Genomic DNA, 16,054 nt, shown 5'->3' on the forward strand with positions numbered 1-16,054 from the left:
CGGGGCAGCTCCCGGATTCCCTTCCATCTCCGGGTCACACGCTCAACCCCTTCAGAACAGTGGGGTGGCAGCCAGGCTCTCCCCAATTCCCTGGAAATGTGCTCCACCCTCTTTGGGACCTGAGGTGGCAAAACTCTTCCAGAGCATCGAGGCGGAAAGCCCGCCCTCGACCTCCAGGGCAAACTCACCCTTTCCATGCATGTGGGCTGCTCCGCTCTCCCAGCCCTAAACCTCTTGACTCCAGACCTCAACCTCCATAGCTCTGTCTTTGAAGAGATTTTTCCTTTAATTTTTTCCTTGTCTGTCTCCTCCAGTCCAGACCGGCAATGGCTCCGTCTATAAAGATCTCGCAAAAATTCTGTTGGCTTTGCATGAAGCATGCAGGGGTCAAAGCCATCAGACAATAGGAGTTTCCACAAATCCTTTCTGCTTAACTCCTTATCCAATCTTGGCTTGTCCTCAGGTTGGGCTGTAGCTTCTGGGATTCTACCCACTGGAAGCCCATAATTTTCCAAGCCATCAACTTCTGGTTTCTTTGAACCCAAGAGTTCAGTTCTAAGTTTATCTCTCTCTGCTCGCATTTTACTATAAGCTGCAAGGAGAAGCCAGGATACGTCCTCCACACGTAGTCTGGAGATCTCCTCAGCTAAGTATTCCAAGTTGTTGCTTCCAGATTCGTCCTTCCATCTGACACCAGGACTCAATTTTGCCAAATTCTCTGCCACTTTAAAACAAGGATCGCCTTTCTTCCAGTTTACAACACATTCATCATTTCTGTTCAAGTCCTCATCAGAAGTATCTTTAGAGTCCATATTTCCACAAACAGTCTCTTTAAAGCAGTTTTGGCCTTTTCTATCAAGCTCCTCACAACTCTTCCAGAAATTCCCCCTTATCCATTTAAAAAGCCGTTACAACATGTTTGGTATTTGCAAACTCAGCAGCAAAAGCACCCCACTTCTCTGGTACCAAAATCTGTCCTAGTTTGCTAATGCTGCAGAATGCAAAACACCAGAGATGGATTGGCTTTTATAAAACGGGAATTTATTTCGCTACACAGTTACAGTCTTAAGGCCACAAAGCATCCAAGGTAACACCTCAGCAATTGGGTACCTTCACCGGAGGACGGCCAGTGGTCGTCTGCTCCAAAGCTCCGGCCTCAAAACGGCTTTCTCCCAGGACGTTCCTTTCTAGCAAGCTTGCTTCTCTTCAAAACATCACTCCCAGCTGCACTCTCTTCCTCCCCCCGAGTCAGCTCATTTATGTAACTCCACCGATCAAGGCCCACCCCGAATGGGTGGGGCCACGCCTCCATGAGAACATCTCATCAGAATCATTGCCCACAGCTGGGTGGGGCACATTCCAAGCAAATCCAACCATCACCAAACGCCTGCCCCACACAAAACCACAAAGATAATGGCATTTGGGGGACACAATACACTCAAACCGGCACACCATTCCTGTGGGTGCAGACCTTTTGTAGGTGGGACTTTTGATTAGGTTATTTCAACTGAGATGTGACCCACCTCATTCACGGTAGGTCTTGATCTTCTTGCTGGGGTCCTTTATAAAAGGATAAAACACAGAGAGAAGTTAGGGATGAAATAGAGAAAAGTTTAGAGAAAAGCTCCAGAGAAGCTAAGAGAGGACCAACAGAAAACAGAGAGGAAGCCACTGAAGTCAGAAGCTGAAAGCAACAGAACCCAGGAGAAAAGGACCAGCAGATGTGGCCATGTGCCTTCCTATGTGAGGGGAGTGTCCCAGATGCCGGCAGCCTGTTTTCAGAGTCCAGGTATTGTACTGTTGATGTCTTGAGCTGGACATTGTCATGGCCTAAGAACTATAATTTGTAAGCTAATAAACCCCCATTTCTGGTGTATTGCATTCCAGCATCTTTGCCAAACCAAAACAGTCACTAAAAGCTATATTCTCCACTGACATGATCTTTTATATAGGAGATGCCAAAGAATCTAAAGGAAGCTACTAGAGCTAATAAATTAATTTAATAAAGTTGCGGGGTTCAAGATCAAAACACAAATCAGTTATGTTTCTATACACCAGCAATGAATAATCCAAGCCAAACAAGAAAGCAATTCCACTTACAATAGCATCCATAAGAATAAAATACATAGTAATAAATTTAACTAAGGATGTAAGACTTATCCACTGAAAACTACAAAGCATTGCCAAAAGAAATCAAAGACCTAAACAAATGGAAAGGCATCCCATGTTTATGGATTGGAACATTTAATATTGTTAAGATGTCAGTACTACCTAAAGTGATTTACAGATTTACTGCAATCCTAAACAAAATTCCAGCAGCCTTTCCTGCAGAAATGGAAAAACCAATCATCAAATTCACATGAACAGAAGGTTCCCTGTATAGCCAAGACAATCTTGAAATAGAAGAACAAGGTTGGAGGACTTATACTTCCAAATTTTGAAACTTACTATGGAGCTGTAGTAATCAAAACAGTGTAGTACAGGCATGAGGACAGACAAGTCCAGTGGAATAGAACAGAGAGTTCAGAAAAGACACCACACATTTATGGCTAATTGATATTTGACAAGGGTGCCAAGTCTACTCAATCGGGAAAGAATAGTCTCTTCAACACATGGTGCTGGGAAAGCTGGGTACCAACATGCACAAGAATGCAATTTGGTCCCTACTCGATACCATATACAAAATTAACTTGAATGAATCAATGGTCTACCTATAAGAACTAAATCTATAAGACTCTTATAAGAAAACATAGGGGAAAGTCTTCAGGACCCTGAATTAGGCAATGAATTCTTAGATATGACACCAAAAGCAACAAAAGAAAAAAAAGATAAATTGGACTTCATCAAAATTAAAAACTTTTATGCATCAAAGGAAACTATCAAGAAATGAAAAGACAACCTACAGAATGGGAGAAAATATTTAGAAATCATATATTTGATAAGATTTTTATATGCAGAAGATATAAGTGACTCTTTGAACTCAAAACCAAGAAGACAAACAACTTAATTGGAAAATGGGCAAAGGACTTGAATAGATTATTTCTCCAAAGAAGATTTGCTAATGGACATCAGGCACATGCAAAGATGCTCAACATCATTAGCCATTCGGGAAAGAAAATTTCAAGCCCCACAATGAAATATCACTTCACACAAATTAGGATGGCTATTATTAACAAAATAGAAAATAACAAGTGTTGTCAAGGATACAGAGAAATAGGAACCCTCAGGAATTGTTGTTGGTAATGTAAATGGTGCAGCCACTATGGAAAACAGTTTGGCAGTTCCTAAGAAAGTGAAACATAGAATTACCATATGAGCTGCCAATACCACTTCTAGGTGTATACCCCAAAGAATTGAAAACAGGGACTTGAAAAGATGTTTGCACACCAACGTTAGTAGCAGTATTGTTCACAATAACCAAAAGGTGGAAGCAACTTAAGTGTCCATCAATTGATGGACAATATTTTGAATGTAATTATTAACACTGAATTTTACACATGAAAATGGTTAAATTGGGAACTTTTGTGTTGTATATATGTTACTAAAATAACCATTAAAAAATTTACAGCAGGAAAAATCTGCATTAAAAAAACCATGTATATAGCCTGTCAGTTTGCAATTACAATGTATAGTGGGTCTGAGTTTGATTTAAACTCTGAAGTTAGCTAATCTTGGGGAGTTAGTTACTTGAGCTCTAGTTTTCTCACATGTAAAACAGATACAATACTATCTTGCATGGGCATTCTGAGTATTAAAAGAAGGAATGCAGATAAAAATTCCTGGCATATTTCCTGACACATAGAAAGATGGAACTAAATTTTAATTAAATTTTCTTTATGACTTTTCCTTCCTCTTGCTCCATTTTAAAATTGGCTAAATATGTACCCCTTCTGTGCCCATTTCCTGATTCCTCTCCAACTCCATCTTTCTCTGAGAATTTGTCAAACCTTTATTATTTTTGTTGTTATTATTTTATTCTTGATTCTTGTATTTAAATACACCTCTTTTTAAAAAGAAAATAATGTGGCTTCTCTCTTTGCTTTCTTGATGTTTTCATTCCAAAACTGGAAAAGAAAGGAGGAAACATTAGGTGAGCCTCTGTTTTGGTCTACAAGTGCATACAGTCCATAGCAGCTTGCTGAAAACTGGGTCTTCTTAACTTGCATTGAAGAAAGGAACTATGTAAATTCAACATGATATTAATAAAATATTTTTGTGTAGGTGTTTGGATGATCCCTTTGAAAGCCTGCCAAACCTTGCGAGGAATAGATGTGAGGGCAGACATTCAAACAGAAACAGTCCCAGACTTCCCTGCCTGATCTATTTTAATTTTGCTGCATCTTTCTCATTCTCAACATGAACCCTAACTTAGTTTTCTGCCAAATCCCTCAGACGCATCGTCTTTGCATTTGTGATTGCTCAACTCTTCCTTTGTTTCATTTTCTTTTCCTTCTGTCTCAATATTTCCATGGACTGTAAACATAAAGTCCATGTTTCCATGGCCTTAAGGTTCTTCAATATTGTGTCCTTATATGGTCTCATATTGGGTACAATGTCTTGTGGGCACTAGAAAATGAAAGATAATGCATATCCTAGAGAAAACAAAAATTTTCAAATAAATTAAATATCTTCCTATACTTATTTTCATGGTTAAGTACTAAAAATATGCTTTATTTATAATATTTACTGAAACATGTATTTTACAGTTGTAATGAAGAAATGAGCAAACTTGAGTTTCAGACAAAGTTTAACTGAAATATTTTGGATATCTCATCATCACAAGCTGAGTAATACACAGTCCTGATGACATGTCTATTCAAAAATTAATGGGGCGGCGAGGCTGAGAGCAGTGGTGGGGGCAGCGGCAGCGCGCCGGGAACTGCCGGGGCCGCCGAGCCCGCGGCGTTGGGGGCGGAGCCGCCTCTCGCCGCGGTGCTGGTGGAGGAGGAGGAAGGCGGCAGGGCGGGCGCGGAGAGCGGCGCGGCCCGGCCTGACGACGGGGGCTCGGCTCCGGCTGCCTCAGCGCCTGCGGCCTCAGTGGGCTCTGGAGTTCCCGGAGGGGCGTTATCGACTCCGGCCCCAGCTCCTCCCTCGGCTCCAGCTCCCGGTCCCTCGGCTGGGCCGCCGCCTGGACCGCCAGCTTCGCTCCTGGACCCCTGCGCCGTGTGTCGGCAGAGCTTGCAAAGCCGGCGTGAGGCGGAGCCCAAGCTGCTGCCCTGTCTTCACTCCTGCCTGCCCGAGCCGGAGCGCCAGCTCAGCGTGCCCATCCCGGGGGGTAGCAACGGCGACATCCAGCAAGTTGGTGTAATACGGTGCCCAGTATGCCGCCAGGAATGCAGACAGATAGACTTTGTGGATAATTATTTTGTGAAAGTCACATCTGAAGCTCCCAGCAGTTCTGATAAGTCAGAACAGGTATGTACTAGTTGTGAAGACAATGCAAGTGCAGTTGGCTTTTGTGTAGAATGTGGAGAATGGCTGTGTAAGACATGTATAGAAGCACATCAAAGAGTAAAATTCACTAAAGATCACCTGATCAGGAAGAAGAAGGTGTCTCGCAGAGTCTGTTGGAGCATCTGGTCAACGCCCTGTTTTCTGCCCTGTACACAAACAAGAACAGTTGAAACTTTTCTGTGAAACATGTGATAGACTCACATGTAGAGACTGCCAGCTATTGGAACACAAAGAACATAGGTATCAGTTTTTGAAAGAAGCGTTTCAAAATCAGAAAGGTGCGATTGAAAACCTACTGGCTAAGCTTCTAGAAAAGAAAAATTATGTTCATTTTGCAGCTACTCAGGTGCAGAATAGGATAAAAGAAGTAAATGAGACTAACAAATGAGTAGAACAGGAAATAAAAGTGGCCATTTTCACCCTTATCAATGAAATTAATAAGAAAGGAAAATCTCTCTTACAGCAGCTAGAGAATGTCACAAAAGAAAGACAGATGAAGTTAATACAGCAGCAGAATGACATCACAGGCCTTTCCCGACAGGTGAAGCACATTATGAACTTTACAAACTGGGCAATTGCAAGTGGCAGCAGCACAGCACTACTGTATAGCAAGCGACTGATTACTTTTCAGTTGCGTCATATTTTGAAAGCACGGTGTGATCCTGTCCCTGCTGCTAATGGAGCAATACGTTTCCATTGTGATCCTACTTTCTGGGCAAAGAATGTAGTCAATTTAGGTAATCTAGTAATAGAGAGTAAACCAGCTCCTGGTTATACTCCTAATGTTGTAGTTGCGCAAGTTCCTCCAGGGACAAACCACATTAGTAAAACCCCTGGACAGATTAATTTAGCACAGCTTCGACTCCAGCACATGCAGCAACAAGTTTATGCACAGAAACATCAGCAGTTGCAACAGATGAGGATGCAGCAACCACCAGCACCTGTACCAACAACAATAGCAAGAACACAACAACATCCTAGACAAGCAGCCCCTCAGATGTTATAACAGTCTCCAAGATTGATCAGTGTGCAAACAATGCAAAGAGGCAATATGAATTGTGGAGCTTTCCAAGCCCATCAGATGAGAATGGCTCAGAATGCTGCCCAAATACCAGGGATACCCAGGCACAGCGGCCCTCAGTATTCTATGATGCAGCCACACCTCCAAAGACAACACTCAAACCCAGGGCATGCTGGACCCTTTCCTGTTGTATCAGTGCACAATAACACAATCAACCCAACCAGCCCTACTACAGCTACTATGGCAAATGCGAACAGAGGTCCCACCAGCCCATCTGTTACAGCAATAGAGCTTATCCCTTCAGTTACCAATCCAGAAAACCTTCCATCACTGCCAGATATTCCACCCATACAGTTGGAAGATGCTGGTTCAAGTAGTTTAGATAATCTACTAAGTAGATATATCTCAGGCAGTCACCTACCCCCAGCCTACAAGCACCATGAATCCTTCCCCAGGACCCTCTGCCCTATCTCCAGGATCATCAGGTTTATCCAATTCCCACACACCTGTGAGACCCCCGTACTTCTAGTACTGGCAGTCGAGGAAGCTGTGGGTCATCAGGAAGAACAGCTGAGAAGACAAGTCTTAGTTTCAAATCTGATCAAGTGAAAGTCAAGCAAGAACCTGGGACTGAAGATGAAATATGTAGTTTTTCAGGAGCTGTGAAACAAGAAAAGACAGAGGATGGCAGGAGGAGTGCCTGCATGTTGAGCAGTTCTGAGAGTAGCTTGACACCACCTCTCTCAACCAACCTGCATCTAGAGAGTGAGTTGGATGCATTAACAAGCCTGGAAAATCGTGTGAAAACTGAACCTACAGATATGAGTGAAAGCTGTAAACAGACAGGGCTCAGCACCCTTGTTAATGGGAAGTCCCCAGTTCGAAGCCTCATGCACAGGTCAGCAAGGATTGGAGGAGATGGCAGCAGCAAAGATGATGATCCAAATGAAGACTGGTGTGCTGTCTGCCAAAATGGAGGGGATCTCTTGTGCTGTGAAAAATGTCCAAAGGTCTTTCATCTAACTTGTCATGTTCCAACACTTCTTAGCTTCCAAGTGGGGACTGGATATGCACATTTTGCAGAGATATTGGGAAACCAGAAGTTGAATATGACTGTGATAATTTGCAGCATAGTAAGAAGGGGAAAACTGCACAGGGTTTAAGCCCAGTGGACCAAAGGAAATGTGAACATCTTCTGCTTTACCTCTGTTGCCATGAATTAAGTATTGAACTTCAGGAGCCAGTTCCTGCTTTGATACCAAACTACTATAAAATTATAAAGAAACCAATGGATTTATCCACCGTGAAAAAGAAGCTTCAGAAAAAACATTTCCAACACTACCAAATCCCAGATGACTTTGTGGCTGATGTCCGTTTGATCTTCAAGAACTCTGAAAGGTTTAATGAAATGATGAAAGTTGTTCAAGTTTATGCAGAAACACAAGAGATTAATTTGAAGGCTGATTCAGAAGTAGCTCAGGCAGGGAAAGCAGTTGCATTGTACTTTGAAGATAAACTCACAGAGATCTACTCAGACAGGACCTTTGCACCTTTGCCAGAGTTTGAGCAGGAAGAGGATGATGGTGAGGTAACTGAGGACTCTGATGAAGACTTTATACAACCCCGCAGAAAACGCCTGAAGTCAGATGAGAGACCAGTACATATAAAGTAAAATGACATGGACTTAAATCAGTTCTTACAGAAAGAAAGAAAACAAAAAACTTTTAAGTGTTGCTGGAATATCCTGCCTACAGTGGTGACCTCCTTAAAGAAGCTGATACCTTTTACACAGTGTTAGATTGAAATAATGGACAGAAAACACATTCTTGTCAGAAAAGGGGAGAGAACTCTATTTGCAATTTTAAAAGTAACCTGAAAGAAAAAGTGAAATGATTTGAAGATTCTTGTTACTAAGAGGGTGGAAGAGGATGGTTCTCTCATGGTTACCAGAGATGGGCAAATGTTAATGATCATGTGGTATTGATCAGTGCAGGAAACTGAGTGTACAAGTCAATACTCAAGGGTCATGTCGCTTGATAAATTGTCTCTTCAGACTAAAGCACACACACTTACTAAAACAAGTTTTATGCCTTTCCCTCCACTCACATGCATAATAGGTTTTCTAGTTTAAATAAAAGTAGCTCAGATTCCACTTCAATGTCAATTCAGACATGCATTGAAATATGCTGTAATTTTTTTTTTCCTTCTCATTTTGATGCTATTGGGCCTTAGTTTTTGTATTGTTTTAAATCACTCAATAGTAGTTTTATTTTCTGCTAGTACTTAGGGCCTAAAAACCCAGACCATTAATCATCATTTAGTCAATTTTAACAGTCTACTGAAGAGGTTGTCAAGTAAAGATGAAATAAATACGGTAACTTTTCAGTAGTGGATCATGTACTTTTATAATAGTCATTTGCAGAAAATGCTTCACATAATTGCACTTCCAAATCAAATTATTCCCTTGAAAGGCAGAATGTTTATTTCAAAATTAATCTAGTTTTCTGTACATTTAAATTTGATTAAGAACATGACAACTGTCTCTTATCCAGTCTTCCTTCATATCAGTTTTCTGATAGACCACTATTGATAAACAGTAATCTGTCAACTACCAAATGTGTAAAATTTTCTGTATTTCACTTTGTCTTATTTGTAAATAGTGAACTAAAACTTCTGGCAGATCAGCAACATTTGCTGAGCCTGTTTTTTAAGCTAATGTGTGTTCTTACTGATGTTCCTAGCAAGAAAGGATTTGTAATATATGCTGTCTATTTCTGATGTTCACATTCATATTTTGAGGTTCTATCTTATTTTAATAGAGAACAGACTTCTCAAAAAAAAAATCTTCCAAAGCATCTTATTATTGGAGTATCAAAATATTGAAATAAACCCGGTGGGGTTAGATTACTCATCTGTCCACCAAGTGGGACATTTGCATGGACTTGGGGGCTTAAAGGACTTAGAAGACCTGAAAGTAAATCCTGAAAATGAGCCAATCCCCACTTGAATGGTTACTGGAGTAAACCCACCTCTGCTACCCTGATTGCAGCACCTGAGGCGTATAAATCACCTTGGCTCTGTTACATTTTTCTTCTCTTCATTTGTGATGCTCAGATCCAAGATGTGTTTCTTGTACAGGCTTCTCTTTTTTTTTTTTTTTTTTTCAGCTTTTTTTTATTGATTTTATTGAGATATACTTACATACCATGCAGTTATACAAAACAAGGCATACATTCAGTTGTTTACAGTACCATTATATAGTTGTGCATTCATCACCAAGTTATTTTTTGACATTTTCATTACCACAATACAAAAATAATAAGAATAAAAATTAAAGTGAAAGAGCAATTAAAGTAAACAAAGATCACTGGGTCCCTTTTTTTGTTTGTTGTTTGCTTTTGTTTGCTTGTTTGCTTTTCCCCCCCCGTTTTTCTACTCATCCATCCATAAACTAGACAAAAGAGATGTGGCCCATATGGTTTTCCCAATCACATTATCACCCCTCATAAGCTACATTTTTATACAATTGTCTTCAAGATTCATGGGTTCTAGGTTGTAGTTTGACAGCTTCAGGTATTATTGCTAGCTATTCCAATTCATTGGAACTTAAAAGGGTTGTCTATATTGTGCATAAGAGTGCCCACCAGAGTGACCTCTCGGCTCCTTTTGGAATCTCTCTGCCACTGAAGCTTATTTCATTTCCTTTCACATCCCCTTTTGGTCAAGAAGATGTTCTCCATCCCACAATGGCTGGTCTAGATTCTTCCCTGGAAGTCATATTCCACATTGCCAGGGGTATTCACTTCCCTGGGTGTCAGATCCCACGTAGTGTGGAAGGCAGTGATTTCACCTTTCAAGTTGGCTTAGCTAGAGGGGGAGAGCCACATCAGAGCAACAAAGAGGCACCTGGGAGGAGGCTCTTAGGCACAATTATAGGGAGGCCTAGCCTCTCCTATGCAGCAACAGTCTTGCCAAGGGCAAGTCCTGTGGTAGAGGGCTCAACCCATCAAACCACCAGTCCCCTATGTCTGTGAGCACGTCAGCAACCAATGAGGTGGGGAAACCCAACACCCCTGCATTCTCCACCAGCTCCTCAAGGGGGCTCTGCATATTTATTTCACTGTTTTGTTTTTTTTTTTTTATCATCATTTATTGAGATATATTCACATACCACGCAGTCATACAAAACAAATTGTACTTTCGATTGTTTACAGCACCATTACATAGTTGTACATTCATCACCTAAATCAATCCCTGACACCTTCATTAGCACACACACAAAAATAACAAGAATAATAATTAGAGTGAAAAAGAGCAATTGAAGTAAAAAAGAACACTGGGTACCTTTGTCTGTTTGTTCCTTCCCCTACTTTTCTACACATCCATCCATAAACTAGACAAAGTGGTGTTTGGTCCTTATGGCTTTCCCAATCCCATTGTCACCCCTCATAAGCTACATTTTTATACAACTGTCTTCGAGATTCATGGGTTCTGGGTTGTAGTTTGATAGTTTCAGGTATCCACCACCAGCTACCCCAATTCTTTAGAACCTAAAAAGGGTTGTCTAAAGTGTGCATAAGAGTGCCCACCAGAGTGACCTCTCGGCTCCTTTGGAATCTCTCTGCCACTGAAGCTTATTTCATTTCCTTTCACATCCCCCTTTTGGTCAAGAAGATGTTCTCCGTCCCACGGTGCCAGGTCTACATTCCTCCCTGGGAGTCATATTCCACGTTGCCAGGGAGATTCACTTCCCTGGGTGTCTGATCCCACGTAGGGGGGAGGGCAGTGATTTCACCTTTCAAGTTGGCTTAGCCAGAGAGAGAGGGCCACATCTGAGCAACAAAGAGGCATTCAGGAGGAGACTCTTAGGCACAAATACAGGGAGGCCTAGCCTCTCCTTTGCAGCAACCGTCTTCCCAAGGGTAAAACTTATGGTAGAGGGCTCAACCCATCAAACCACCAGTCCCCTATGTCTGTGGTCATGTTAGCAACCATGGAGGTGGGGTAGGCGAATACCCCTGCATTCTCCACAGGCTCCTCAAGGGGGCACTACATTCCCTTCTTTTTTCAAATCACCTGTATGAAAAAAAAGTTAAAAGAAAACAACATACAATAAAAGAGCATTTCAAAGAGACCATAGCAAGGGAGTAAGAAAAAGACAACTAACCTAAGATAACTGCTTAACTTCCAACATGTTCCTACTTTACCCCAAGAAAGTTACATAATATAGCAACATTTCAGTGAACTTGTTCCTACTACAACCATCAGAAATTAACAGACCATAGTCATTTCTGGGCATCCCCAGAACGTTAAATAGCTTATCTGTTCTTCCTGGATTATTGTTCCCCCTTCCTTAATTGCTCTCTACTGCTAGTTCCCCTACATTCTACATTATAAACCATTTGTTTTACATTTTTCAAAGTTCACATTAGTGGTAGCATATAATATTTCTCTTTTGTGCCTGGCTTATTTCGCTCAGCATTATGTCTTCAAGGTTCATCCATGTGTCATATGTTTCACCAGATCGTTCCTTCTTACTGCCGCGTAGTATTCCATCGTGTGTATATACCACATTTTATTTATCCACTCATCTGTTGAAGGACATTTGGGTTGTTTCCATCTCTTGGCAATTGTGAATATGCTGCTATGAACATTGGCGTGCAGATATCTGTTCGTGTCACTGCTTTCCGATCTTCCGGGTATATACCGAGGAGTGCAATCGCTGGATCGAATGGTAGCTCTATATCTAGTTTTCTAAGGAACTGCCAGACTGACTTCCAGAGTGGCTGAACCATTATACAGTCCCACCAACAATGAATAAGAGTTCCAATTTCTCCACATCCCCTCCAGCATTGTAGTTTCCTGTTTGTTTAATGGCAGCCATTCTAACCGGTGTTAGATGGTATCTCATTGTGGTCTTAATTTGCATCTCTCTAATAGCTAGTGAAGCTGAACATTTTTTCATGTGTTCTTGGTCATTTGTATTTCCTCTTCAGAGAACTGTCTTTTCATATCTTTTGCCCATTTTATAATTGGGCTGTCTGTACTATTGTCATTGAGTTGTAGGATTTCTTTGTATATGCAAGATATCAGTCTTTTGTCAGATACATGGTTTCCAAAAATTTTTTCCCATTGAGTTGGCTGCCTCTTTACCTTTTTGAGAAATTCCTTTGAGGTGCAGAAACTTCTAAGCTTGAGGAGTTCCCATTTATCTATTTTCTCTTTTGTTGCTTGTGCTTTGGGTGTAAAGTCTAGGAAGTGGCCTCCTAATACAAGGTCTTGAAGATGTTTTCCTACATTATCTTCTAGGAGTTTTATGGTACTTTCTTTTATTGAGATCTTTGGTCCATTTTGAGTTAATTTTTGTGTAGGGGGTGAGGTAGGGGTCCTCTTTCATTCTTTTGGATATGGATATCCAACTCTCCCAGCCCCATTTGTTGAAAAGACCATTATGGCTCAGTTCGGTGACTTTGGGGGCCTTATCAAAGATCAGTCGGCCATAGATCTGAGGGTCTATCTCTGAATTCTCAATTCGATTCCATTGATCTATGTCTATCTTTGTGCCAGTACCATGCTGTCTTGGCAACTGTGGCTTTATAATAAGCTTCAAAGTCAGGGAGTGTAAGTCCTCCCACTTCGTTTTCTTTTTTAGAGTGTCTTTAGCAATTCGAGGCATCTTCCCTTTCCAAATAAATTTGATAACTAGCTTTTCCAAGTCTGCAAAGTAGGTTGTTGGAATTTTGATTGGGATTGCATTGAATCTGTAGATGAGTTTGGGTAGAATTGACATCTTAATGACATTTAGCCTTCCTATCCATGAACATGGAATATTTTTCCATCTTTTAAGGTCCCCTTCTATTTCTTTTAGTAGAGTTATGTAGTTTTCTTTGTATAGGTCTTTTACATCTTTGGTTAAGTTGATTCCTAGGTACTTGATTTTTTTAGTTGCTATTGAAAATGGTATCTTTTTCTTGAGTGTCTCTTCAGTTTGTTCATTTCTAGCATATAGAAACATTACTGACTTATGTGCATTAATCTTGTATCCCGCTACTTTGCTAAATTTGTTTATTAGCTCTAGTAGGTGTATCGTTGATTTCTCAGGGTTTTCTAGATATAAGATCATATCATCTGCAAACAATGACAGTTTTACTTCTTCTTTTCCAATTTGGATGCCTTTTATTTCTTTGTCTTGCCGGATTGCCCTGGCTAGCACTTCCAGCACAATGTTGAATAACAGTGGTGACAGCGGGCATCCTTGTCTTGTTCCTGATCTTAGAGGGAAGGCTTTCAGTCTCTCACCATTGAGTACTATGCTGGCTGTGGGTTTTTCATATATGCTCTTTATCATGTTGAGGAAGTTTCCTTCAATTCCTACCTTTTGAAGTGTTTTTATCAAAAAGGGATGTTGGATTTTGTCAAATGCTTTTTCAGCATCTATTGAGATGATCAATTGATTTTTCCCTTTCGAGTTTTTAATGTGTTGTAATACATTGATTGTTTTTCTGATGTTGAACCATGCTTGCATGCCTGGAATGAACCCCACTTGGTCATGGTGTATGATTTTTTTAATGTGTCTTTGGATTCGATTTGCAAGTATTTTGTGGGAGGATTTTTGCATCTATATTCATTAGGGAGATTGGCCGGTAGTTTTCCTTTTTTGTAGCATCTTTGCCTGGTTTTGGTATTAGATTGATGTTAGCTTCATAAAATGAGTTAGGTAGTGTTCCATTTTTTTCAATGTTTTGAAAGAGTTTGAGTAAGATTGGTGTCAGTTCTTTCTGGAAAGTTGGTAGAATTCCCCTGTGAAGCCATCTGGCCCTGGGCATTTATTTGTGGGAAGATTTTTGATGACTGATTGGATCTCTTTGCTTGTGATGGGTTGGTTGAGGTCTTCTATTTCTTCTCTGGTCAGTCTAGGTTGTTCATATGTTTCCAGGAAATTGTCCATTTCTTCTACATTATCCAGTTTGTTGCCATACAGTTGTTCATAATATCCTCTATTAATTTTTTAATTTCTTCAGGATCTGCAGTTATGTCACCTTTTTCATTCATTATTTTGTTTATATGGGTCTTCTCTCTTTTTGATTTTGTCAGTCTAGCTAGGGGCTTGTCAATCTTGTGATCTTCTCAAAGAACCAACTTTTGGTGATATTTATCCTTTCTATTGTTTTTTTGTTCTCTATGTCATTTATTTCTGCTTTAATCCTTGTTATTCTTTCTTTCTTCTACTTGGTTTAGGATTGGTTTGCTGTTCATTTTCTAGCTTCTTCAGTTGATCCATTAGTTCTTTGATTTTGGCTCTTTCTTCCTTTTAATTATGCGTTTAGTGCTATAAATTTCCCCCTTAGCACTGCTTTTGCTGCATCCCATAGGTTTTGGTATGTTGTGTTCTCATTTTCATTCGTCTCTATATATTTAGCAATTTCTCTTGCTATTTCTTCTTTAACCCACTGATTGTTTAGGAGTGTGTTGTTTAACCTCCAGGTATTTGTGAATTTTCTAAGTCTCTGATGGTTATTGACTTCTAATTGTATTCCATTGTGGTCAGAGAATGTGCTTTGAATAATTTCAATCTTTTTAAATTTATTGAGGCTTGTTTATGTCCCAGCATATGATCTATTCTGGAGAAAGTTCCGTGAGCACTAGAAAAGTATGTGTATCCTGGTGATTTGGGATGTAATGTCCTGTAGATGTCTGTTAAATCTAATTCATTTATCAGATTTTAGGTTTTCAATTTCCTTATTGGTCTTCTGTCTGGTTGATCTATCTATAGGAGAGAGTGATGTGTTGAAGTCTCCCACAATTATTGTGGAAACATCAATTGCTTCCTTTAGTTTTGCCAATGTTTCTCTCATGTATTTTGTGGCACCTTGATTGGGTGCATAGACATTTACGATTGTTATTTCTTCTTGCTGAATTGCCCCTTTTATTAGTATGTAGTGGCCTTCTTTGTCTCTCAAAACATCCCTGCATTTGAAGTCTATTTTATGAGATTAATATTGCTACACCTGCTTTCTTTTGGCTGTAGCTTGCATGAAATATTTTTTCCATCCTTTCACTTCAATTTCTTTGTGTCCCTGTGTCTAAGATGAGTCTCTTGTATGCAACATATTGATGGTTCATTTTTTTTGATCCATTCTGCGAATCTATATCTTTTAATTGGGGAGTTTAATCCATTTACATTCAACGTTAAAACCGTGAAGGCATTTCTTGAATCGGCCATCTTATCCTTTGGATTATGTTTGCCATATTTTCCCTCTCTCTATTAATATCCTTTATTGTACCCATACCGAATCTCTTTAGTACTGAACCTTTCTCCAAGTCTCTCTGTCCTGTCTTTGTTTCTCGTCTGTAGGGCTCCCTTTAGTATCTCCAGTAGGGCAGGTCTCTTGTTAGCAAATTCTCTCAGCATTTCTTTGTCTGTGAAAAATTTAAGCTCTCCCTCAAATTTGAAGGAGAGCTTTGCTGGATAAAGTATTCTTGGCTGGAAATTCCTCTCTCTCAGAATTTTAAATATATCGTGCCATTGCCTTCTCGCCTCCATGGGGGCTGCTGAGTAGTCACTACTTAGTCTTATGC

General features: G+C 40.3%; 1 pseudogene; it reads left to right on the forward strand.

The window, feature by feature from the left end:
- Positions 1-4,803: 4,803 nt before the first annotated feature.
- On the forward strand, positions 4,804-8,147 carry LOC119506555 (annotated as a pseudogene).
- The last annotated feature ends 7,907 nt before the right edge of the window (positions 8,148-16,054 follow it).

The sequence above is a fragment of the Choloepus didactylus genome, chromosome 11, assembly GCF_015220235.1.
Source record: "Choloepus didactylus isolate mChoDid1 chromosome 11, mChoDid1.pri, whole genome shotgun sequence".
Lineage (NCBI taxonomy): Eukaryota > Metazoa > Chordata > Mammalia > Pilosa > Megalonychidae > Choloepus > Choloepus didactylus.